Source organism: Chrysemys picta, chromosome 10, assembly GCF_011386835.1.
Source record: "Chrysemys picta bellii isolate R12L10 chromosome 10, ASM1138683v2, whole genome shotgun sequence".
NCBI classification, from domain to species: Eukaryota; Metazoa; Chordata; order Testudines; family Emydidae; genus Chrysemys; species Chrysemys picta.
The window spans coordinates 21081753-21109119 of record NC_088800.1 but is presented as its reverse complement, the minus strand read 5'-3'; the positions used below and the strand labels follow the sequence as shown (position 1 = coordinate 21109119).

General features: G+C 40.0%; 1 protein-coding gene across 10 annotated transcripts in view; it reads left to right on the top strand.

Annotated features, from left to right (window-relative positions):
* Positions 1 to 27367, top strand: part of SEMA6D (semaphorin 6D) — a 297026-nt gene that overhangs the window by 170916 nt on the left and 98743 nt on the right. For all 10 annotated transcript variants that reach the window (XM_065559398.1, XM_065559400.1, XM_065559392.1 and 7 more), the window contains one exon: positions 26930 to 26963. The gene's annotated coding sequence lies outside the window, so the exon portion shown is untranslated. The remainder of the gene's footprint in view (positions 1 to 26929; positions 26964 to 27367) is intronic.

Sequence of the window (27367 nt, the reverse complement as noted above, 5' to 3'; positions counted from 1 at the left end):
TTATCTTAAATTAATGTGAAAAAAGTAACATAAATGCAGATTATGATTTGATGCATGCAAGAAATCTGGAAATTCAGTTAAGGTTCCCAGAGCAATACTAAATTTTGCCTCCTTGTGAATATGTATTACAATAGGCTTTTTAATTCATGACCATATAGCAGTGGGCAATATGCCGTATTAAGCAAACTAGACATATTATTTAATGGAAGGGAGCTAAACTTTCTATAATAATCACAAACATTTTATATGACTACTTATGCAGAATTGTAATATTATTCCTGCAGTAAGACTGTGTAAGTAAGTTGGCTGGTATACTATTGATTTTTTTGTTGAAACAGCACTTTTTCCTACAACCTTATTAGATGACTGTCTGTTTCATTTTATATTTCTGCATCTGTGCTGTGATCCTATAATGAAAGATCTACATGTGCATAAGAAGCAGAATCAAGGCTGTTTTGAGAACCTTGAAACAGAATTTTTTAATTTTGTTCAGTCTAAATCTCAAACTTTGTTACATTCATGAACTTTTTACATGTACTTTTACCTTATATTATTATTATTTCATATTTATAGAATTCCAATTATATAAAGATAAGCACGTGGTCCCAACGTCAGAGTGCTTACAAACCAAAACAAAGATAATGCATAGGATGACATTCAGACTGGGAGGTAAGGGGACTGTCTAGAGCTGGTAGGAGATGTTCTGATAGAACCACATTCTGTTGGAATATGCAGTTCCATTGAAATGGACCAACAAAATCTTCTTGATCTTGTCAGAATTCTGATTAAGAAGAAAACTGGAGAAAGAGATTTCCAGCAATGACACATGACTGTGATTCATCATGGTACTCTACTGAGGCCAGGGAGCTCAGCCCATGGGGAAGAATGAGGACGTGAGGCACCTGAACTGCAGCTCCCATGAGGCAACATGGCACCTTAGGCAGGTTCAGTTTAATGACAAATTGATTCAAAACCAAATATTTCATCATTTCTGAATCTAAAATTTCTCTAACTTTTTATTCCACAGAAATGTTAGTATTTCAGCATTTCATCCAGATTTGTGATGAAAACAAGTGCAAACTGTTGGAATTTCTTACAGGACAGAAATTCCAGTTTTCACTCAGCTCTAATTTTCAAGCATATTCATCTGCTGTTTCTTCAGTTTGCAATTTACTATGGCTCCAGTGAAGCAACAACCTGTGCATAGGTAGGCCACTGTGGTCTCACAGAGCCCCACTGGACAGAACAGGGCTCTGTGTGGGCTCTGGGGTTCTGCGATTTGCAAAGAGCTCTCAGCAGGCCCTAATAGGGACAACATTTTTAAAGGTATTTAGGTGTCTAATTCCCGTTAACAGCGATGGGAGTTAGGCACACCTAAATGCCAACATGAATTTCATACCAGGATGGACTTAGATTTCTATAACATAATATGAATATACTAAAGTTAGTTTTAAATTTGTGTTTGAGCCACGACATACATAACAAGTTGAGAAGTTTGGTCTCAATCCAGCACATGCCTAACTTTAAGTACACGAGTAGTCCCACTAAGGCTTAAGTGTCTTGGTGAATCAGGGCCTTAAAGAGGTTTGTTTTGCAGAAAGAGTTTTGTCAGATTTTAAACTGCCCCCTCAACCTCATTTCTACTGTAAAGTCAACTAGGTTCACTGATGGCCAAGAGTATATAGCACTTTCTTTGGCTTATTTCAATTAAGGAAAGCAGTGTAATAATATGCACACTCAGAACATGATCTTTAGGTAGCAAAATGATTATTTCAATGGCTGAAAAACATCCTCTCTCCAGATCTCCCCCACCCACCACAGATAACTCAAAAATGGCTGAATGGTTTTCTTCCACTTTCCAAAACAATTCACTAAGGGCAAGCATGAGAAGCTGTAGCACTGAAGGTTTTTTGGAGGTTTTTTAGAACACTGAAATTGATGTAAATAAGATAGAAGAATGGAAACATTGTATCAGCCTTAACTCTAGAGCTACTAACTGTATAAATCCTGGATTATGTTTTAATTTCTGTTAACTTTAAGTTGTCAATTTTGGAGTTTGACTATAAATAAAATGTTTGGTTGAACATACCTAATAAGAGCTTGTATCAATGCCTGTCTGAGCTGATAATAGTTACCATAGCAACTTCACAATTTTGCTCTCTATCATTATTCGCCACCTTTGGTCACATTGTTTTAAAGCTTTGGTTGCTGGAATAGCACAGTGCACATGTAAATGTATTCACATCATTCTGTTTTTAAAGGGCATTCACTACTTATTTCTGCCCCTTTGCAGAAGCTCTTAGTAGCAACATTATCAGTAACCAAAAATACAATTGATGTTTACTCTGCCAGTTTGAAAGCATCATAGAAGGATGGTCTTGTGATTAAGATATTGGACTGGGACTAAGAAGACCTGGTTGTAGTTTCTGGCTCTGCTGTGTGACCTATAGAAGTCTCCCATTGACTTCAGTTGATATTGGATTAGGTCTTTAATCACTCTCTTCCTCAGTTGTCCATCTGTAAAAATGTGGATTACAGTATTTTATTTCTCCCACTGTCATGGGATGTACAGAGCCCACACTCTCCTTGCTGCTAAAGACTAGCTGCCTTCTCAGCTGTGTCTGATTGGTGGCCCTGCAACAGCTGTGGAGATAAAAAGGCTGCAGGTCTGAAGGGAGAAGTAGTTGCCAGGGAAGCTGAGGAATCACTGAGAAAAGGGACTTTCAGCAAGAGCCTGGTGAGAAGCTGCCCTGGTAGCTGGACCTCCAGAGGAAGAGGATCACAGAAAGTGAACCAGGAAAACAGCCTACAAGAGAGGCATGGTAGGAAACAGTAAGGAATGGGGAGAAATTGATTCCAACTGTTTCATACAGAGTCACTAGATTGGAAACCAGAGGAGTGGGCAGGCCTGGATATGCCTACCAATCCCAGCAGAAGGGTTATTAAAGCCTGAGCAAAGAGGTCTGAATCCCCAAGAGGCTGTAGACTCGGGACCCTTCACTAGGGTTACTGGCCTCCTGACTCACTAGATCAGTGGTTCTCAAACTGGGGCGGCCGCTTGTTCAGGGAAAGCCCCTGGAGGGCTGGGCCGGTTTGTTTACCTACCGGGTCCACAAGTTCAGCCGATCGCAGCGCCCACTGGCCGCGGTTCGCTGCTCCAGGCCAATGGGGGCTGCAGGAAGCAGTGCGAGACAAGGGATTTGCTGCTGCAGGAGGCGAGACTATCAATGACCTGGTTGGAGGGCTGGAATCATAATGAGGAACTAGCAGATGGGGCAAAACAGTGACTGGCTTTAAAGGGGAAAGTGAGGCAGAGTCTCCATAACACCCACTCAGCCATGTGGGGGAGAGGGGCCAGACACCCATCCTCTGCTTTGTCTATTTAGGGTGTAAATTCTTCAGGGCAGCAACTGTCTTTAAGTATCTGTTCAACACCTAGCTCAATGGGGGCCTCAATTTCAGCAGGCACTTCTAGTAGCTACTCTATTACAAATTATGATGATAATATGTCAGTTAGATAGGGAAGATACCTATCAAATCATCCTCTCTATCTCCCTGCCAATGCAGGATTGTCACCAAGGTTTTTTTGTTTTTGTTTTGTTTTGTTTTTTTTAGTGTTTAGTCCAGTCTAGTTTTAAAAGCCCCGAGCAATGGGGCTACCACCACTTCCCTAGACAGGCTATTCTACATCTCTTAATAATCTGAATCCTAGCTGTGTATGACATTATTGTTCTTCTTGTGTGGTATCATGGCAATTGAGATCAGCTGTGACACTCAAAATAATAATCCCCTGAGCAAAGTGAGGGAAATATATTTTTAAATATTTTAATTGAGCTGCTTGTCTCTTCTTCATCTGACAGACCCTCAGTCTGTTGACCCTCGTGGTGTGTAGAAAGGCTTATTAGTTCTCCCATGCTTTTTGAGAAAGGAGTGGAATACGAGGGTAGATGTGAGTTTTGTGGGGATTAAAGCTAATGGAAAATTTTCCAAAATGCTGATTATCAAACCCAAGTTTTCTCATCAAAATAAGTTGGATTCAACCAAACTTTCACTGAAAGGACCCCAGGAACCCAAAGCTTCTGGGGTCTGTGGCTCCAAAATGTGGACTGCCCATGTGACTCATAGGGTCCACAGCTTTAGGGTAGCTCCACCATGCAGTCTGTCCCAGGGCCAGGAGCCTGGAGCTTACAAGCTGAGGCCCACAGGGCTTTCAGGGTCCCTGCAGTAGGCCTAAGAGCCTAGCAGCCTTTGAAACCCTGTAAGCCCCAGCTCAAGCCATGGCTGTCAGCGTCTAGACTCCCAGCTCTTCAGCAGAGCATCTGGAAACCCTGGGAGCTGGGGTTCTCAGGATTTCCAGACTCCCTGCTGCTTTGGAATCTCTGGGAGATTTGGCTCAAGTTGTGGCTCTCAGGGTCTAGGTTCCTGATACTTCAGCAGGGAGCCTGAGATCACCAGCTAGATTTGGAGAACCTGAAAGCCCTGAGAGCCATGGCTTCACTTGGGGCTCTCAGGCTCCCAGCCACAGAATCAACCTATCTGGCCAGCTGGCTCCGTGGGCGGCCCAACTCTCGGGGCAGCTAGCTCAGAGCTAGCTGTAGCTGGGCAGCCCGGTAGGGCAGCTGCTCCAGGTTCCCTGACAGCTGCCAGGGATCTGGGAAGCACATTTTTGTTTCAAATACACTGTGGTTTGGTTTTCTGAAATTAAAATTCCAGTTTGCAGGAATTCCCCTTTTTGGACAGTTCTGATGCATTGATTGGGCAAGGAGGAGTTTATAATTTCTTGTTAATTTGTGATACTGTAGGTGTAATTTCATTGGACACATACCTCAAGTGACTAGGTGGATACATTTGAAGCATCTGAATATATAAACTAAAATAGGCATTCTGGCCTGGAAGCTTTTATTGGTATTACACCTAAAATGACCCTTTCTTAGTTACACTCTTACTAAATAATTACTCTCTCTCCTTGGTCTTTGTACCCTTCAAATACTCGTACATTTTTTGTTGCCCTTAAGTCTTTACATAGCAAAGTTCTATATGTTTAGCACTTTCAGTATTTCCTCACAAATCTGTCCCAATTTATCTGCTCTTACCTTGTGGACTTTCCCCTGTATCCTGCATTCCTTCAGTGACTACGACCTCAACCTCCCATTTATCCAACTTCTTTCATAAATATGCTTCGTTGCTGCTCCTTACACACTGAATGACCTTTGTGAACTGATTCATAAGGCCTCAAAACCCAGCTCTTCCATGATGCTTACAAGAAATTGGCCAACTAACAGTGAATAGGTAAAGGGGCAATGAGGTATAGCTGATGAATGTTTATCAGAAAAAAAAACTATTATAGGCAGTGCAAGTAGCAGTGCTTATAGATCAGGTTGCCCAACTCTTTCCATTCTAAGACCCTGTTTTCAGTTGCTTATAACTTTGCTCAACTTAAACTTTTGTTCAATGCCAAGTGTCTACCTAAGGCTGAATAAGGCAGACGGCTGCAGGAATAGAAAGGGCAGTCTCCTAGTTAAGTCAGCTGCACTGGTGTCTATGCCTGCCTCTTCCACAGAATTCCTCTATGACATTGGGCAAGTCATGTAAACCAAAAAGTTCACAGGTGGCCACTGTGTGGTCCTCATTTTCTGGGTACCCAACTTGAGACACCTGGAGTCTGATTTGCAGAAGTGCTGAGCACTCATAGCTGAAGCTAAGATCAATGGTAGCTGTGCTTTGAACATATAAAGTACTATGCAATATTAAGTTTTCTGAAAAATCAAGTCCTAGGCATCTCAGATTGGATACCCAAAATTAGTGAATACTTTTGACCTTAATCTTTTGTGCCTCAGTTCCACATCCGGAAAATGGGGAAAATAATATCCCCTCGTCTCACGGGGGAGTTGTGAAAATAAATTCATTAATATTTATAAAGCACTCAAATACTAGAGTGATGAGCACCATAGAAAAATCTATGAGGAAATTAATAATTCTGTCTTCAGAGTGGGGTTTGGATAACGCACAGAATACAAGGCCTGGGCCCTCCAAGCACTGAATGATGATCAAAAGAAGTATTGAATAGCTGCACTTTCAGTGCACAGCACCTATTCTGTGCGCTGAATGAGGGAGGGATTCCATGGTAAAAATGTCATGTGATCATATAATCATATAATTAAAGACTGCATCATAATGCATACACACAAGGGGGCTGAATTAAGCTTGCACAGGCAGCCTCAATTCTGGCATTTCCTAATTTTGGAGAGCTTGATTTTGCAACCTTAATGTTTTTAACATGTTTTACATAATGTATAAAATCTATAAATATATCTACATCTATATATAAATATTATGCATATTTTGACTATATCCCTCTCCCTGCCTGTTTATATGAAGCTTGTCTTATATTGGGAGCTCTTCTGGGTAGGGACTGTGGCTTCTTGGTATGTGGATAGTGCCTTGCCCCTGGAGACACAAATAACTAAATAGTTTTAAATGAGCAAGTAGTAAGGCATCCCAAAGACATATTCAGACCAACATCATCTTGTTTAATATTTTTACAGCTTTTACAATAGCAATAAAACCAAGTAAAATGTCTGAACAACACTTAAGAACATTTGAAGGCAACTCAAATGTCCTGTATTAAATACATTACCTGCAGCTACAGGGTATAGTTAACCCTCATTGCTTAGCTCTCTTTTATTGGTCTCCCACTGATGTATTCGAAAAACCAGAATGAATCCATGCATTATCAGGATTACCAGGACTTGAGAGAGCACAGAGAGATATGCTGAAGGGGAAAAAAGTAGAATGACCTTGAACTCTGTTCCCTATACATCACTGATTCTATTGCCTCCACTGGCACAATGCCATTGCAGCAACATTGCAGTCTACCATAGGGATGCTGCTATGGACACCAGCAGGAAAGAGCCAAATGTGAGGTAGAGAAAAGGCAAGGAAAACAAAAAGGGGAAAATGCTCAACTTAAAAAACAAAACAAAAATTTGCTATGGGTACTAATGGAGCAACACTACAATTTCAGCTTAGGTCCTGGCACAAACAAGATTTTTCAGCTATTCCAAGAGTGGTGACAAAAAAATCTGTCTTTAAATAGCTAAATTGTACATCTGCAGCTCATCTGTGGTAATAAACCAACCGTATTTTAAAGAGAACCTGTATTATTCTGATATATTTCGAGTGCTGGATTTTTAAAACTGTTTAATGCTACAGCTGTATACTGTTAATCCTCCAAGAGAGCTGCCAAGAGTAAAATGAGAAGATTTAACTTATGGTTGGTTTTCATATATACTGTACTGTGCTATTCCGACTAGGGACACCGTAGTGTCTGAATATTTTAACAGATCTGAACTCTTTCCTGAATATCTTCACTTATGCAGCTGCTTTCCCTTTAAAACTCCATATAGGAAATACTTTTCATATCCCTTGAAATCTACGTCTCTACACACAGACATACATGTGTGGGGGTGTGTGCATGCACACATGCCCTTTAAGTTATTTACTTATTAGAAGACTAAGGAATATTTTACTTTTGATGCTAAAATACATGATAGATGAGAGTGAGGATGGCTCCCACAAGTATTCACCACAGAACAGCACCATTCATATTTGAGGACATTTTTGAAAATTGTTTTCAAAGAAAATCCCACAGAGACCATATTTCAGACCCTGTAATTACATGTCCTAAAACAACTTTGACAAAAATATTTTACTTAGATCAGGTGGCCAACACCGTACAGGGTGATGGCATCAATAGGTTCTACTCTATCCTATTCCTACGTAATAATACACTGAAGAGGAGACCTTAGCAGGAAACATCTAAGGCTTTGAGGTTGCTACTGTTGTGTAACCTTGGACCTTATGACCAGTGGAAGTGTGGAATGAGCAGGGGCAACAGACATATAAACCAGCCTATGCTAGAGATCCATGGGAACACACTACACACTCCCTGCAAATGTCACTGGGCTCATATGAAACCATTGTATATCCGTACTGCTGCTTCCAGACCTTCCCTATCATAGTGATAGAACTGGAAGGCAAATACACGTAGCTTTGGATAAAATATCAGCTCAGACAGTAGACATCTGATCCCAGTTTAAGGCAGATGGTTAAGATTCTGTTATCTGCTAAAAGTGAGTAATTTTGTTCAGCCTTGAACCATACACAGAAACTAGAACATCTGTTCTACATCTCTCTAGTAGGCACACTGTAGATATGGCCAAGTTTTTTATTATTTTTTTTTCTGAAAAAAGATAAAGGAAAAGGTAGTTACTGTGTAACAAATAATTCAAACTCCTGACCTCAACCTCAGAAAAGAGGTGAGTATGTAGACAACACTACTCTGAGAATGTAAATGACAATCTGGTCCTTTGTGTTAACAACAGGGCAGGAAGTTGGCCACAATAGTTATAAATATATGCTGAAGATAGAAAATACAGTTTGCAATTATATTTAAATCATTAGGCCTTATTCAGGAGCAATCTACAAAAGTTAAAATCATTTTGGAAGATTGCTAACTTTGTTTGTGCCTTACATGCATGTTAGTGAGAACTCCTAATGTGTCCCTGTCCCCCAATCCCCCAGTTTGCTATAGCTAGAATTTGAAATAATTCTAACACGCCTGATAAGTAGATGGTCATTGCCATACCTTTTCCCTAAAAATAAATACCCGATACTTCTTTTTTTCTTGAAGGACTTTCCACATGGAGTGGGCAAACTCCAAAAAATGTTTGGTTCCGGAAAACATTTAGAAGTTTGAGAAGTTCTAAAAGTTTCAAAGAACAGTTTTTCATCCTTTTGGGGGGAAAACAGCGCGCGCACACTCTCTCTCTCTCTCTCTCTCTCTCTCTCTCTTTGTGTGTTTAAACATATTGCTTTTTCTCCAAGAGTATGAAAAACTGTTGTGTATGCACGTGCCTCCTTGATTCTATACTGAACAAACCCCCATGAGAAGAACAAGTTGAGGTGGAAGGAACAGATGATCATCTCTGTTATTAATGACACTTAGAACCCAGCTCTCCCCTTTGGCATCCTACTACTCTGATAGGGAAATGCACAAGAGTTTGGCGAGATAGAAATGTACAAGAGTTTGGGGAGAAAGAGAAATGATAATGAAAGGATGCTGAAATCTAGCAAGAATACTCCTCCCCCCTCCTCCTCATTCTGAAACAGCTGTACACTTCGTACTTCATAGGAACAATATGGACAGGGAACGTTGTTAGATAGGCTTGATTGTCACCTATGTTCTCTCCATCTTTCCTTGATATCTGACTTTTTTTCCCCTTTGAACTGAAAATAAACCTTGAAGGTCAGTTTTGTGGATGAATATTAGCCAGCTGTCCAGAAAAAAATCTTAAGATGCACTCCTGTATAAATGGAGATTAATTTGTAAAAGGGAAATGTGAACAGAAAGAAGACTGCTTTCAGAGGCATTCTGACATTAGAAATATCCCCCAGAAAACACTATCCAAAGATCCAAAAAGGAACAAAGATAAGTACAGCAAATATCCTCTGGTAAATCAAAAATAAATAAACAAACAAAGACTGTAGAAGAAAACATCCCAAAGGCACTTAAACAAAATCACTTCCAAGGTGCAAAAAAGATAGGAGGGTCAATAGTCAACAACAAAATGACATTTCAGCTTCAAAGAACCTTAATCATACCTTGATCTGGTATCACGCGAGGGATGATAAGTGCCCATTTCAGACAATATATTGTTTCTCTTTTTTTTGGTAGGTACCTCGTTTAAGTGCCTTTTAGCTGTGACTCTTCTGTAATATTTTTTGAGTTATCAGTGGAAGTTCCCTGACTTGACTTTGTCTTTTTTGCTAAATTGTGAACCCACAATGTCCCAGTAAGTTTGAATTGTAACGAAAAGAATTCTCCCATCGCTGTTCCGCTTTTGCATTAATCTATATTATTTCATATTACCTTATTGTGATGCTACAGCAGCAGACCAAATATGGAAATATATACAATCCTTACATACAATAATAAAACCGATAACGAGGAAAGAAGAAATGTGACATATGTGCTCAAGATAACACATACTGGGACATCTTGATTTTACTGGCAACATCAACAGGAGATAAACACTTTTCTAAGGAAATAAAATGTAAATATAGATTAACACATTACAGTTGAGACTTTACACGTACATTTTTCAAAGTTGTGATTCCAACAGCAACTGTAATTTGACCTTCTGCGCTGTTTCAAAAAGGCATTAGAATTAACACCATGTTGTGTACAGTAGAACTATGAAGTATTGTAGCAGGGCATATTATAGCTGATGTAACAGGGCTTCAGCCAGTGCCTAACTGTAAGCATTAATACTGAAGTCAGTGGGATTTAAGCTTGTACTTAAGATCCCAGTTCATCAAGGCACTTGCATATGTGTGTAACATTAGGCAGGAGTGGTCTCTTGATTTCAGTGGGACTACTCTGCTTAAAATTACGTGCATGCCTAAATACCTTGCAGAAGCAAGGTCATAGTGAAGACTGCCTACTCTTCTCCATTCAAAGAGTCTTTGGTCAGTTGCTCCTATCTTTTTGAACCCTTCGCTTTTTAGATTAAAATTTTCCATGGTTGGTCTCTGCCTGCAGGTGACTTTGTTTTTAATAAAACTTTAGCAAAAATGGTTCATTTTTAAGAATCATTTTTAAGAATAAGAAGAGTGCACATTTCTCACGATGCAAATTGCATGTGAATATTATTGAACAACTCTAAATCCACAGTGAGTGAGGACAGGAAACTGAATTTTGGAAGGAAGGCAGGTATTTGGGGGAAGAGATGCGCCTTTTAATGTTACAGTGAAAATTGATTTTGATTTGCTAAGTGACAACTTGAAAACCATCATTCACTCCCATCTGGTAGTCTTTTCACAACAGCACTTTTTTATCCACCAACATTCTAAAGGGAAATTAGTCACAATGTAAATGTCCACTTAGTTGATTAACTGCTTAGGGGAAAATGTGGTGGACTTGTGCACTGAAAGAAGCAGGGGTCATATTGTTAAACTCACTTGTTATTATTCCTTTAACTTTCTCCCAGACTCTTAATTTACTACTGCACTAAACAAGGTGCTGATGCTGAATTTATACAATGTTTACATACGTAACATTTCATTCATGCTTCCAAAAGTTTTTAAAAATATGTTCAGCGAATACATCATGAGATTTAAGACACCACTGCTCTACCAGCCTGAGCTTAAAAGGTTGGTGCTTATCAGACAAAGACACTGACTTAAGGTCAAGGACTTATTGTCCAATTTAAATAAAACAGGTGATAGCTCAGAACTACAGATCTCATTCTAAGCAGTTTGTGGATCAAATGGTTAGCAATTCTGCAGTTGATTCAGATGATCATGGAAGCTGGGAGGTTTTCAGAGCAGGGTTTATTACTGCAGAGCTAGCTGGGGCTCAGAGGAGGGGGCTGCTGGCTTCTGCAACTTTTATTATCATAAACTACTCACTAGAAATAAATAGCTCTCTTTGGAATAGCTTATTCGCTTTTTGGCCTCTGCATCCATGAACTGCATGCATACAACAGGGAACGTGCACATGGCAGTTGAGAGGCTCTACACGTGAAGAACACTAAGCTATTCGTCACATTGTTTCCGGTGTTACTGCTATTGAGTGACTCACGTAAAGTCAGTATAAAAGATTCATACAGTCACTAAATACTGTAAAGCTTTTTTCATTTTGGGTTAGCCTGGCCCTTTAAGGCACAGCCTAACAGAAGGTGGCAGTGCAGTGGCACATAGCTCCCAGGGTCATAGTGTCCAAGGCAGGCTTCATGGTTCTGGATCAGCACAGCTTCTGCTGCATCCTTTATAAGGGGACAGTATGCACTTCTAATCCCACATGGGCCCGTTCTGCTGGCTGGGAATTGGGAGTGACATAGCTCCAGCCCTAAGCCCTGGAGGAGATTCTTGCCAGAGACTCCAGCCTCCAATGATCCTTTGAACTCTGAGTGCAAGAACTGGGATGGTTTGGTCCCCATACAGAGGCACAAAGCAGAGAGGACTCCTTGCACCCTCCCTGAACCTCATACTTGCACATGGCCAGACACAAGCTGTCTCTTAATGATCAACAGGAAACAAATGATTGAACTCTTCTTAATGTGTTGTTTGGGAAAGTAGACAGAACATTTAATATTAAAATAGCAAAGTAAAGCATGAGAAGTGTTTCCGCATCAGTTTTCCATTAGATTTCAGTGCAAAGATAAGGAGGGATAAATAAATGGTTACCGCAATATTGTTGTTTGCCCGGTGAAACTGGAGTTGTTGGGTTTTTGGAATAGATGAATAAATAGGGAATTTCCAGAGTGTGCTTTACAATTCTTGAAATTACAAGAAAATGTTAATTCATTTTCAGTTAAAAATGTGCCGGTACTCTGATGGATGGGTATAATAAATCCACAAGAGGAGAAGATGTAGTTGTTGCAGGAAAGGCTGAAGGATCAGTTTTTAAAGGGAACTGGTTGGCTCAGAAGATTGGTAGTTTGGCTATAGAGACTTTTGTGTCCAGGTTCTCAGAGACCGTATTGATGACCATAGCGATGAGCATTATATGGTGGAATGGATGCAAGTTTGAATCCAACCAAGGTTAGTAAGGAACTAAAGTCATTTTTATCAGATGGCCATTCAGTGAAATGAGGAGTTGACTTTTAGTCATATCCCTAGTCAGCAGGTATCAGGATTACTCAAAGATTTGTTAGGCTAAGCATTCAAGGGATATGGAGATTTCTATCCCTAGACTTGTTCCTTCCAGGGTAGGGTTGAAGCATATGGGTGGATGGGCCAGATGTCGCACAGATAGAATCAGTGACAAAACAGCAGACTTCAGAATCCACTCACCTTCCAGAAGGACAAAAACTGAAGGGAAAATTATAGTGGAGCAGTCGTATTACTGTACTTAAGGCTGCAACTAGATTACTCTTTAATAATCAATTTTTCTAACTGCTCTAAAATTCATTTGCATACTTGGACTGTCTGTGCCTCATGGGGGTCCAAGGCAGGGTTACTGATTCAGATTTGAGGTGCTTTGAGCAAGGTACCTTAGATACAGCCCAACTTTTTAAAAAAGCACATAATATCAAAATGTTATGGTTCGTATGTATTTTTGCACACAGCTGGGGTTCAGTCTGTGGTTCTGATCCTATGCAAATTGATATTGCCAGATCAGGATGCATCGGTATCTAGAACCCACTGGCCCTTTGATAAAGCAATACTTTAAAGTTATTCGGGTTAAGGTTGGATCTGCAGTGTCAGAAGCCAGGGAATACAAAAAGAACAGGAGTACTTGTGGCACCTGAGAGACTAACGAATTTATTTGAGCATAAGCTTTCGTGGGCTACAGCCCACTTCATCAGATGCATAGAATGGAACATATAGTAAGAAGATATATATACATACAGAGAACATGAAAAAGTGGAAGTAGCCATACCAACTGGAAGAGGCTAATTAATTAAGATGAGCTATTATCAGCAGGAGAAAATAAACTTTCGTGGTGATAATGAAGATGGCCCATTTTAGACAGTTGACAAGGAGGTGTGAAGATACTTAACATGGGGAAATAGATTCAATATGTGTAATGACCCAGCCACTCCCAGTCTCTATTCAAACCCAAGTTAATGATATCTAGTTTGCATATTAATTCAAGCTCAGCAGTTTCTCGTTGGAGTCTGTTTTTGAAGCTTTTCTGTTGCAAAATTGCCACCTTTAAGTCTGTTACTGAGTGACCAGAGAGGTTGAAGTGTTCTCCTACTGGTTTTTGACTGTTATGATTCCTGATGTCAGATTTGTGTCCATTTATTCTTTTGCATAGAGACTGTCCGGTTTGGCCAATGTACATGGAAGAGGGGCATTGCTGAAGCCAGATAATGTCCTTTGCAGATGTGCAGCAGGACAAGGGCTCTGTTGCAAGTCAGGGTTTGCAGGCAGGCTGATGTTAGAGTAACTGTGTGGCTTGTGGTAGTGTGCTGTGGTCATTGAATCTGAGCTGTACCTATGGCTGTGAGTTCAAGTCCTCCCTTTGGCAGCTATATGAGAATGTGTGGTGCATATTCACTGTTTTCTTTTTGCATTCTGCAGGGACTCCTTTTTCCCTGAGAGCAAAGTTTCTGGTTTGAGTCAATATTTATTTCAAATTGATCTAAAACCCATATGCCTATGCAGAGGGTTTTGAAAATTGCTATTTCTCATCAGTGACAGAAGTAGAGTTAGTAGAGCAAGTAGGGGGTCACTTGGTCCAAGAGTTCCTCAGGTACAGACCCCCAAATAAGGAGCTGAACTCTTCAGTGCATGAACATTGTTTTATGGAGCATCTGTACCCGAAGACCTCTTCAAAACACACTATTTGTGTTTAAACTATTTGTGTAATGCAGTCCACTCTGCTCCTCATCAGTTAGTCTTAGCTGAATTGGCAAATAATTGCCCACTAACAGCCCTCACAAGCTGGCCCACTAATCAGAATTTACAGGGAAAATGAGAAGATAAGAGAGTAATGGAGGGAACATACAAGTAGGAAAATATGTGATCACAGAACACTCTTGGTTGCTAAACATTTAAAAAATGACACTGTCAGTGTTAATTGCCTAAAAACTTTGTTAAGGCCGAGTTCAGATTATGCAGTGGTGCCTCACAGAATGTGGAGAGCAGCTACACTTAAACCTCAGAAAATCAGGAACCTCTCAGGAACATACTGTGCCCACAACAGAACCTTAGATCCTCCCCCTCCTCCCTGGAGCTAGCAGTCGCCACTGGGAATGGTTCAATAAGGGTAGTGCCATAATAACTAGACACGAGGAAATAAATGAGTGTTCCAGTCTGGTGGCATACATGGCACTGGTCTCCAGGGCTTAGTGAGGAATAGGTGAAAGCATTGTCTCTGAAGGAAGCTTAAGGGAAAGTGTGCTGTGTGTGGAAGAGCTTTCAAGATTGAGTGTAGGCAGCTCCTGTTTTGTTACATCTCACCTTAGCAAACGGAAGGTGTGAGACTTTGTTTTACAGTGCTCATGTGCTCTGTTCCCCCAAATCTTCAGTAGTACCTGTAAGGGTAGGGTTCTAATATGTATGTTAGCATGTTGGTGCGTTGCTCAAAGAGGGCAGAATTAAGGCCATGACTACACTTACTGGGGATCGATGCTGCTGCAATCGATGCAGCAGGGGTCAATTTAGCAGGTCTAAGACCCGCTAAATCAGGGGTGGGCAAACTTTTTGGCCTGAGGGCCACATTGGGGTTCCGAAACTGTATGGAGGGCTGGGTAGGGAAGGCTGTACCTCCCCAAACAGCCTGGCCCCCACCCCCCTCCTACTTTCCACCCCCTAATTGCCCCCCTCGGAACCTCCAACCCATCCAACCCCCCCCTGCTCCTTGTCCCCTGACCATCCCCTCCTGAGTCTCCCTGCCCTCTGACAGGCCCCCTGGGACTCCCATGCCTATCCACCTGCCCCCTGCTCCCTGTCCCCTGACTGCCCCCCGGGACCCCTTGCCCCTTATCAATCCCACCACTCCCTGCCCCCTTACCATGCTGCTCAGAGCACCAGGACTGGCCGTAACGCCGCTGTGCAGTCTAGAGCACCGGGGCAGGCCGGCGGCTCTCGCCGCTGTGCTGCCCGGCAGGAGCTCGCAGCCCCACAGCAGCACAGTGAGCTGAGGCTGAGGAGGGGGGACAGCGGGGGAGGGGCTGGGGGCCAGCCTTCCCGCTGGGAAGCTCAAGGCCAGGCAGGACAGTCCTGCGGGCCAAATGTGGCCTGTGGGCCGTAGTTTGCCCACCTCTGCGCTAAATTGACAGAGCACTCTTCGGTTGACTCCAGTACTCCACCATAACGAGAAGAGTAAGGTAAGTCAACAGAAGAGTGTCTCCCGTTGACGCAACACAGCATAGACACCGCAGTAAGTCAACCTAAGGTACGTCAACTCCAGCTATGTTATTCACGTAACTGGAGTAGCATAACTTAGGTCGACTTACTGCGGAAGTGTAGACAAGGCCTAAGGTTGCATTGCAGGGATGATAACTTAAACCTCTGGAAACTAGGCAATACATAGTCAAGTCTATGTTGCCTTAAATCTCCATTTCCTGGTTTTCACGGGTTTAAGTATTGAAACATTCGACATTCTAGAAGGGCACAAGCCACTATGGGCCAACCTTACCTCTGTGTGAATGTAGTTTTGAGGCAGTGAATATCAGAGAAAGATGGAATTTTTATTTCAAACATGAAAATCATGCATGATTTTATTCATAAACCTAATGCTTCAGAAGTTGTAAGTGAAACTATTTATAAATTTATCATGCTTCAGATGATACTTGTGGAGCTTTCATTTATGATTTTAAGAATGCAAATATTTGTTTTACTGTAGCATTTCACTGCTGAAAACTACCAATTTATTTGTTTGACTCTCTGCTTGTAAAAATATATTCTAAAGCAATAATAGCTCAGTGGGACAGTATGAACTATCAATGCATTTGGTACAAGCTCACATCTAGTTTCCTTTCATTATTATTTTGTATATAATGACCCTGTTCATGATATATTTATAGATTGTTTTGTAAAAAAATTCTCAGTTTGTAAGCATGATTTAGAACTTAAACCTGGTCTCTTACATCCCAGGTAAATGCTCTAACAACTGGACTGTTGGCTGGGTACTAGCTCTCTATGGATTTTCACCAAAAAATGTCAAAAAATCTTGGTATTGTCCCATTAGAGAATGAGAAAGTTTTTTGAAATCTCAGAAAAAATGTTTCCCACTTAGCTGTAGATACATATATTAACTGAAAGGAGGGAGAGAGAGAGTGATTGATTATTAAACTACTAGAGCACTAAAATGGTGAATATCACTTGAAAATCAGTATTAAAGAATGTGGACAGTACATATAGCTTTTCTATAGATCAATTTTAAGTTGCAATGGGGAAAGGTCTTTCTTCAGTTAACACATTCAACAATTAATGTGTATCAATTTTTAAATATTTTTAAGTGTCGTCATGGGATTAAGATGCTAATTTTTCCCAGTGGGTGCTATTACCACCAATGATTTCGTAAAAATATCATACTAAAAACCAGATGACCTATTAAGTTCTGTCATGAAAAATAAATTTAAATCTATTGTCGTATGGCAGCCCCTCACCAGTATTCTTGTTCAGCAGAAGAGACTAAATAACTATATTTAAATATTAGTTTATATGCAAATAAGTAAATAATTTTTTTTAAATACCATTTGGGAAGTCTTTTGGATAAGAGAGAATGCAGTTTGGGTTGGATACTGACCTTGATAAGCATATCCATCTTCCATCAAAGTCCCAGCTCATCTTTGCTCTGACCTTGTATTCTTAGTAACATGAGTGCAAATCACTACCATTCTGATCAGGTAGCCTTTTACACTGCCTTTGCACTGCTGTAAAAAACTGCACACTGCGTGGATGGGAGCAGGATAAGACCGTTATTATTAATTAGCTCCAAAGACTACTATCTATTTTTACCAGAATACTTTTTTTGTACTTTAAAGTGTTTCCAGGCAAAAACTATTACTTAATGGGTTAATTAGCATTAGTTTCCTCCACTTTAGCTGGTGAAACCCTGTGTGTTTAACGGGGAAAAGAGCCACCATATAACATGTATGCAAAACATCTAAAGCACAGCATTATTCCATTTATTGGAGGTTGCAATATTTTAAGCATTAGAATGAAAGCAAACAGTCTGAGGAGCTGCCATCTATCTTACAAAATCAGGTATAGATATTCAGATAAGCTTTTGCTTAAAAATGAATGCATGCATGCTGCCTTCATTAAGTACAGCTAGCATAAGCACAGCATTAACTAACTAATGCACAGCAGAATGCCAAATACAGTCCAATCATAGAGATTCCAATGTACAGAATAGATGAACCGGTGACTTGATGTCATCCTCAAACTGTGCTGATATTGTTATTAAAGTTTATTTACTCCTCGTTCCCTATATTACAGCCTGAGCTGGGTCACTTTCCTTTGGGTTTGTGAAGGGATCATATATGGTTCAAATTTACGTTCCAGTTTTAAATCTGCTTCCTTGTTCAGGACCGTGCATATTGACATATTCTCATAAAGGGAAGAATAGAACTAGCTAGCATATCTTTTTTTTTAACTGCACAAGTAATGCATTATGCTGCAATTAACACAAGGCCATATCTACATTTTTAAGGGTATGAATGAAAAGGAAATGAATATATGGGGAACACTAGATAAGACAAAAAATGTTGACACCCTTCTGAGACTTTCTTTTTGCTATGGTGTAACATTACTGCACAGCCAAATCTGTCATCTTAAAGTCTTGTTTAATCTCTTTTTTTTTTTCATTGCACATTGTTTGCATTAGCTTGAGCAGATGTTTTTATTGCCCTCTTGAGCTATTACTCAACAATATATTTAATGAGTTCTTTATGCAAATTAATACAAATTCAGCTTTACCTTTCATTGAAAAGGTCAGAAGTTCATTTCCCAGTGAGAATGACTTTCCAACCCACTTATTTGAAATTATTGTTGCCATTTTTAGCTTCACTGCTATGTTCATTCCACTGTACAGAAAAAATCTTGGAAAAGCACTTAAAAATAAAACAAACAGCTGATCTTATCATATTCTCCTGGGTAAGTGCTCACCTGGAATCTGTGAAAATGGTCCCTGCAGCCATAGACACTGAGAGCACCAAATACCTCCTAATGGATCACCACAGGCTGTGAGTTTTCCAGTAGGATACTAATTGATTATTCAATTTTCAAGCTCAAATATTTTCATCTAAGCCCTAGTGTTCTGCCCTTTACAACAAGAAATTTGTCAGCCATACGGTATTATTTGTCATAAAATGCCATAAGCAACAGGGGAGGGGAGATTTTTTAAATGTACCATTGAGCCTAAGGGCTTGTCTACACTGCGACATTGTCGACAAAACTTTTGTCTTTCACAGGTACTTAAAAAAGCCCCCCTGCAAAAGACAAAAGTTTTGCTGATGCAAGTGGCAGTGTGAACGTGGCTTTGTTGGCAGGAGCACTCTCCTGCCGACAAAGCTAACGCTGCTCGCGAGCTGGAAGTATTTTGTTGGCAAAAGTGCCAACAAAATACCGACAGAGCGCGTTCACAAATGCTGACTTTTAGCGACAAGGCTGTCGACACAGCCTTGTCGCTAAAAGCTGCGTAGTGTAGACAAGCCCTAAGATATTCCATTTTTATAACCTGATGCTGTGGAATTAGTTATAGGGATGTGGGTTCCATTCCATTCCTCTACACATGCAACTACCCCATTGATGACATCATGGTCTAGGGAATAGAGTACATGACAGGAAGGAGTTTTGCCATTGACTTCAGTGAGGGCAGTATTGGGCCCTGAGTATTCTGTCATTGATGGGAGCAGTATAAGGCTGTTGTATTAATTACATTTCTACTTCTGCTACTGCCACACTGTTTAAACTTAAGCAGTCACTTCACCTCCGGGGTCCATTTTCCCATCTGTACAATGGGCATAATGATACATACCCAACATTATACACGGTGTTGAGGTTGATAAATTAGTGTTTTAAAATACTAACTTGTCATTATTCATGTGAGCAAGACAATCAGGATTTGATGCATTACCTGGAATAAAGTTACAGAGGATACTGTATTAACTTAATAATTTTCTTCATGGCTATGAAGTATATGCAATCCCTACCCATGATATAATGAGCAGAAGCTGCACATTAAGTACACACAAGCAGCATCATTCAGAGTCACAATTATCCAAATCAAATATGCCTATTTCTTTCAGAATTTCTTTGGGGATTTTTATTTTCTCCAAAAACCCAAGTTCATCTTTAATGCCATGGAAACAGGCACAAACATGGCAAAGGCCTGAAAAGCTAGAGTCTGCTGTTTAGAGCAGGCTTCCATAGGGTGTAAGATGAGCATATTATTTGTTAAATTGGGCCCTAAAAATGACACAACTTTCATTAAAAACTCTTATGAAATTTGTGATTAGTTCAGCATCATGCTAGAGTTTGGAATCAATCAACAGTGTTTTCTTTTAAAAAGGAGTCCAGTTATACTGTAAAAGATTTGCTTTCAACAATTCTGCATAAAACTCATTTAGGGAGAGAGACAATGTTTTGGGTATATAATTTTAAATATAACTGAGTGCAAATAGAAAGGGACAGGTTCTCTGGACAAACTCTGCTTCCTCCACACTGCTCCTGTAGTGCAAAGGGAACAGAAAATCCCTGTGTCTCCCCAGCTTAAGGGAATTATCAGTGGCTGTAGAGACAGCCCTCCTTAGCCCCTAGCAAAGGGAGCCTGTCAGAGGGGGTAGCCATAGCACATCACACTCCAGCAATCCCCAGTTGACACATGGTTTGTTGGTGACTATAACCAGTTGGCACATCTTAAAGCAACCACTTAACTGCTCTAACCTACTCTATGGCCAGGGTTGGAGCAGGTTGGCCCAGAGAATTAACGAGCTGTAACTAGTTCTCAGATGACCATCCCACCACCAGATTTTGGACAAGAACCTCTCCGTGGGTAATACGTTATGTAAGTATAATGAGATTCATATAAAATCAAACACTAGATTGGTTAACTGAGTATATCTTCCATGCACAGACTAAAATATATACCGAAATACAGTGCAGTACCTCATGATGAATACACTAATAGAGAACTATAATAAAACTTGAACAACAAGCTCCATGGTAACTCTCGGAATCCACGTTGCTAAATGTTTTGAGCTTTGTGTTTTTGCATCAGTTTGTCAGATCTGATCCTTTGCCAATGCTCAGATAAAATCTAATCTGACCTGGCACAATGCCATGTTCAAGTCATCTTCCAACATACTGTACTTCGAAAGGGGCTCTGATATTTTTTAATGTGCTATAGTGGGAGATTATTAATTACAGTGCTTAGCTGTTGTGTTATTTAGCTGCTGTTCACAGCTATAAGAGAAGCATCTGAAATTTGACTGCTGGCACATCTCACCTTTAAATATATATTTTCTATTAATAGTACCACACTGTTATTTTAATCCATAAATCAGATTTGGCAGGGCCAATTCAATAAAAAGGGGCTCTTGTGCCCAATATAATTCCTGGCAGCCCCAATTTTGGTGGATAACTGTTGATTTTCAAAGAACTGTTATGCCCTGAGCTCATCATACTCCTGCTTGCCTCAGACCAGCCATCCTATGAAAGATCAAGGGGGGAAAGCGTGTCTGTTAGTAAAATGTTTAGTCTCCTCAGACACTGAAACACAGATGGATTTTCAATCCAGCCATTCCCCAGAACATAGACTGTTTTTCAACAGACGACTGTTGAAACAGGAATGAGTGGTGTGAGTTAAGAGGTAATTCTCTACTGTCCTGGGAGACATCATACTTCCAAAAGCAACGATGGGCACCAAAATGCCTCTGCCATGTCTTCCTTTTAGTTTGTATTAAAGCTCAAATTCTAGTGCACGACTGAGATGTGTGTGCAGAGCAGTAAGGTGTTAATGAACAACAAACTGTGTACTTTATGTGACACACACAAAAACTGTGTAACAAATGGCTGGTGAGCATTAGCTGAGAGAGGTATAGCAATGTTGTTTTTGACTCGTTCTAGATTGTGCAATACAACCTATACAATAATACATACAGCACTCTAAAAAGGCAATGCCCAGTGCAAGAAAAAATACGTGAGCATTTGAAGTGAGCTTGGGGGAAAGAGAATCATACCTATGGCCACATTTGGTGAGTAACTTCCTCCAGCAGGGCTCTTGAGAATCCCAAATTGGGGTTGGAAATCTGTCTTCCAGAAGGAAGTGTGGTTACAGTATTGCTGCTTGCCTTCTTCTAGTATGCATTCCCACATCTATACAAAAGCTTCCACTGGTGAAACAGCACTAGTGGTGCGTTACATGTCTAGTGAAGACAAGGTTCAAGTCCTAAGGAATCTAAAATTGGTGTATCAGTCACTGAGTGACTGAAAGAGAGGAGTGTAGAAAGAAAAGCAATTAACAGGAGGGTGAAGGATGTATAGGTGATAGTAGGTCACTTATACATTGACTTATACTTTCTGTTGGCTTCGCAGTGGGCATATTGTGTCCACTTACACTCCCATAGCCTCTGACTCCCTTACCAATGTATAACCAATACCACCTTACACATCACCTTTGTTTGATTTGGGTAACTGTTGTCTTTATACACACCTATCTGAAGGCTAACATGCCTGATTTGCATTTACACAAAGGCTTTGCACTCTACTTTGGCAATATAAAAGGGCCTCCCCACAAGTGAGAATCAGATGCCAGTATGGAAGGGAGCTATGAGATGTATTTGGGCTACTGAGAATCAGGTAGCTTTACTGGGGCTCATTCAGCAGCAATTTCACTGACCTCTGCTGCCAGAGCCCAGAGCAGAGCTACTGGCAGACCATCCAATTTGGAGTTCCTCTGTTGCACAAGAGTTAGAATTTTTTAAGAACTCTCATTTCCTTGCATTGCCCATGTGATTATTTTAAGAAGCAAGTGAAGTGTTTCTGCACTTTACATGTTTATATACAAAAAAGGTTAGAAATGAAAAGTAAAACAGGTGGATGCCCCCTGTGCTAAGGGGGATTGGGATAAGAACTCTTGCTTCCACAGATCTGAGCTGATCTTTTCCTTCTAGGGCACCAAAGAGTCAGTGACTCTATGGCACCTTCTAGTCTCACTTCCTCTGGCCTGATACCCAGTCCTCGCTTTCTGTCTTGTCACTGAATGGTGACAATGCATTTGAAGCAACAGTTTTGCCATTCTGGCTTTGTGTTTTGTATGTTGGTTTTTAAACTTCTCTAGCACCTTCTGTCTGAGGAGCTCAAAGCACTTTACAGATATTAGACTTAAGCCTCACAACACCTCTTAAGACGGATACGTTTTGCAAAGGGGGACACTGAGACCCAGAGATTAATGTGATTTGACCATAGTTACCCTGTTTCAGATCTGAGGGGTAGGTGACCAGCTCTAGTGGTCAGAGCTGAAGTTAGAGTCAAGGAGTTGAGTCAAAGGTCAGAGCCAGAGTCAAAGACCAGGGCACAAGGTTCAGGAACAGGTGAGAAAAGCCTGGTTCAATGCAGCTGCCACATAGAGTTCAGCTGTGCAGACAACTTCCTGTGCCTCTCTTTGGATTTAAATAGGAAGCCCTGACACATCAGAGTTCATAGTGTTCCTCCAGTTAGGCCCAGAGAAGACCTCTCTGATGTAACTTCATGTTTCATGGTCTTTCCTGCTCAGTTGATTAGTAGCAAGCTGCTGGATGGAAGGAAGGTAACAACAATCAACTGGGAGCCCTGCTGACACAACTTCAAGACTTGTGGGGTCATGACATGCAGTCAGTCTGTTGCTTTAACTAGCAGGCCAACCTTTCTCTCAATATGAAGACTTTCATTTCCTTTTTAAAAAGATGCTTTGTGGTTGCTGATTATTGCTGGGTCTGTCTCTGCTCCATATATCAGGACACCAGGTGTTTGGGGGTTGAAGCCAGGATTAAGCGCTGTTCAAGATGAAGGCCCTTTCTTCAACTGACTTGAAGTAGGGATCAGCAGGCCTTGATTCTGATCTCACTTACACAATCATAAGTCAGGAGTAACTCCAATTAAGTGAACTAATGCTGGTGTAACAGCGCGAATGAGATCAGAATCTGGCCTTCACACTACAGTAATAGGTTAGAACTGGTAGGCATGGAAAGCTCTTCCTCTCTGCCATCTTCATTGGCTATGCTCCAACTAGGCACAATTTAAATTTCCTAAACCAGACAGAGATTTATTCTTAGTACCCACTTTGTGTAACATTTCAGCAGCATCCTGAGACAAATAAAGAATCAGCTCAGCACAGATCCTGAAACTTAGGATGTCCTCTATCTTGGGCTATGTTTACACTAGAGACCTTGCAGTGGCACAGCTGTACCAATGCAGCTGTACCAATGCAGCTGCGCCGCTGTAAGATTTCTTGTGTAACCACTGTATGCTGATGGGAGAGAGCTCTTCCAGTGATATAATTACCACCTCCAATGAGCGGCGGTAGCTATGTCAGTGGGAGAAGTTCACTACCACTTATGCTGATGAAACTTATGTCGCTCAGGGGGCTGTTTTTTCACACCCTCCGCGACATAAGTTTTGCCATCATAAGTGATAGTGTAGACATGGCATAAGAAGTAAATGAAACCTTTGCCAGCAGGAGAAAAGTTATATGTCTTAAAGTAGAAGACAGCCTCTGATATCTCTTTAAAACGTATGGCAAACAATGGAAATCTACGCAGCTACAGTAACCTGCATATTAAAAAGGTTCTGATAGTAACATGCAAAGATGATAATAATCAGATTGTCCTCCCAACGCACCCAGTTCTTGAATTGCCATATGATTTCATGCTGTCTTCTGATGCCAAAAATTTTCTACCTAAAAATATTCCTGCTTGTACAGGGTACATAGAAGGCTCCAAGAAATGAGGAACTCAACTGGGTAGATCTACCAGCAGCTCTGTTTGAACAGAGATCCCACCTAGATCCTGATTGTCTGTCTGAGTCACAAATCTCTAGGTCTGTTATGTGGCTCAGACTGTGAATAACTTTGCATGATCACAAGATATTTGCCCAGAGAAGTTAACATGAAAGTGCATAAGTGCCAGAAATCAGGCATGTATATTGGTCATGCTGGCTGTCAGTTTGCACATAACATCCAGTAATCTGAAGTGTAACTATGGGGAGCAAATTTTGCTCCCCTTATTCACATTAATAGCCCCATTTACTTAAATATGACTCAGGAGAATAGGATTTGGCCTATGAGTTGTATAAACCCATGTTTCCAGCTCTTTTTAAAAACCCTCTCATGTTTGCATTTGTAAATATTTTCCACTGTCAATTTTAAAACTGTATATTTCCCTCTCTCTGTTAATGGAGGATATATCTGACAGCCCTTTAATTACACAGTATTTAGATACTAATTACAGCATAGGACTCACTGTAAATCAACCAGTTAGAATAGTAATTATTAATCTAAACAGATTTTTTTATACAATGGATGAGTATAAATTCAGTAAAAGGAGGGATAATTCTATGAAAACATACATAGATTTTTGTCTGTCAGGTTTTACATTTTCCGTATACCTATAGATGCGGGATACTGCCTTCTATGCTGGCTGTAAGGGGTCTGATTCTCCTCCCATTTGCACCAGTTTTACACTGGTGCAATGCCATTGGCTTTAGTGATGTTACTTCCGGTTTATACTGGTGTAAGTGAGAGGGAAATCAGATGGACATTATGTAAAAATCTTACATTCCATTATTATTGAGTGTAACTGTATGGCATGTCATAATTTTTTTGTGCTTTAAGAGAATAGCATTAGCTGCAGCAATAAATTTTGTTTAGTCAATTTTGTGACAAGTTACGGTGATGAGTACTAATCTCCCAGGATATATCCATGTAATGAATAATTGAAACTTGGACTCTTCATCTTACAGCTCATGGAAAGGTTGGTGTGCCCTTCTGATTACACTACACTAAGCTCTTGGGTAGGTAACCTGGTAGATGGACTGGTTCTTTGTATAGTCTGAATTCAAAGTACATCAAATTATCTGTGTTCCAGGACTATGCAGGCATAATTTAATCTACAAGCAAAGAATTTAATTGTGCCTTTCAGTTTTGGTTTTTAAAAAGAGAGACTTCTCAAATGTTCAGACTAAAAGTATCAAAGGTATTGGGGGTTAGGACACTTTATCATACATACATAAAAGTTAAACTATAAAGGTGATTCAGCCTCGGTACAAATAATACCAGAGGGAATTGTCCTCATTGAATACAAGGTTAATTCTAAAAGCTATCACCTGAAAATTGAGAGGAGATTACTTTAAAGTTCAAACTACAAAAAGAAACGTTTTTTCCTGTTTCTGGTACATGTTGCTGTTTTATTAAGAGACGACTGTAGTTCACTAGCATTCATGGAAACTCCCCTAATTTGCACAAAGAAGTTGATCAATATGTACATGATGATAAAAGATTTGGTCACTTTAATACTCTGATTATATTTAATGTATTTTAATGAAAGCTTTGTGTTTTCAGTAGCAGAACATGAAATACAAAGCACAGAGCTAACAAAAATAGGGTAATTCTGAGTAACTTAAAACTCATTCTTTATTTTTAAGTAAAAGGATTTTAACACACTTCCATGCTTTTCAGTTTTTGAGGTAAATTATCCTGTGAATGCTAATACATATTGAATTTGAAACAATAATATCTACAGAGGCATCTCTATTGCCTTGTAGGAGAAGATATTCTGAATAAATTGTATTAACTTTATAACTTTAAAAGACTCCAAACTATTTTAATACTTTCTGGTATATCCAATGTTAAAATAGTTTTGACTGCAACACTTTTTTTAAGTCACATTGTGTTGTTTTCTATAAAGGAATATCTTTTTTTAATTGTGCAAAAACATTTCTTCTTTGGCTAAAGAAAGAAGGAAAGAAAGTCTTCAAGCCAAAAACAGGATCTCAGGAAAATGTGTACACATTTTGACAGTAACTAAGGCTCCTGCAACATTGATCATCTCAGTGTTATTTCTAAACTAAATGTTTCTATACCAATTCCAAAAGTATAGTAAGAATGTCTATATATACATTTAATTGCATCAAAATAGCCCATCCATCTGTGTGCTTTGTTCTAAGCTTGCTGAGTGAGTTGAAAATAAGGAATGTGCTCTGCAAACTCAGCAAGTTACTAACAGCAAGCTTTTTTGGGTGTTTTTGAACAAATACTGTCAAAAGTAGCTGAGGAAAACTAACCACTGAATTAGTTGGAAAAATTTAGCGGATTAATTCAATTGTAACTAAGCTAATAGTTTCATGGCAAAATCAACACAAATGCATGTTCACAACAAATATAATTATGTGAATTGACCTGTTTCCCTCTTTTGTTTTTCCCCACTAGTTTTTATTACTGAAGAGACAGTCCCCTGAGAAAGGTAAGCATTGCTTTAATATTCATTACCTTGGATCAGTGTGGTCAAGACACTTTTATCAGCTGTGTATGTATTTCTGCTGCGACAAACAAGGTCTCTTCTCAGTGCATTAGTGTGAGCATTCTCAAGTCCCCAAAAGTTACTTTTTTCTGTTTGTGTTTGTGAACTGGGAAGACCCTACATAAAATGAAATGTAGTGGCTGAATACTCAGATCTTTAGCAATAGAGAGACAGTTTTTGTCTTTGGTTTTCCAATCTGATTAATCCTTTAATGAAACTGAGAGTTGCTAATCTGGGTAGCTAGATCACATGACAATGTTTTAGTTATTTTTTAATGTTTCTGTAGTACAGCATTGCACCTTCAAGAAAGTCTATTCTTGAGACTTCAAAAAAAAAAAAAAAGCAGG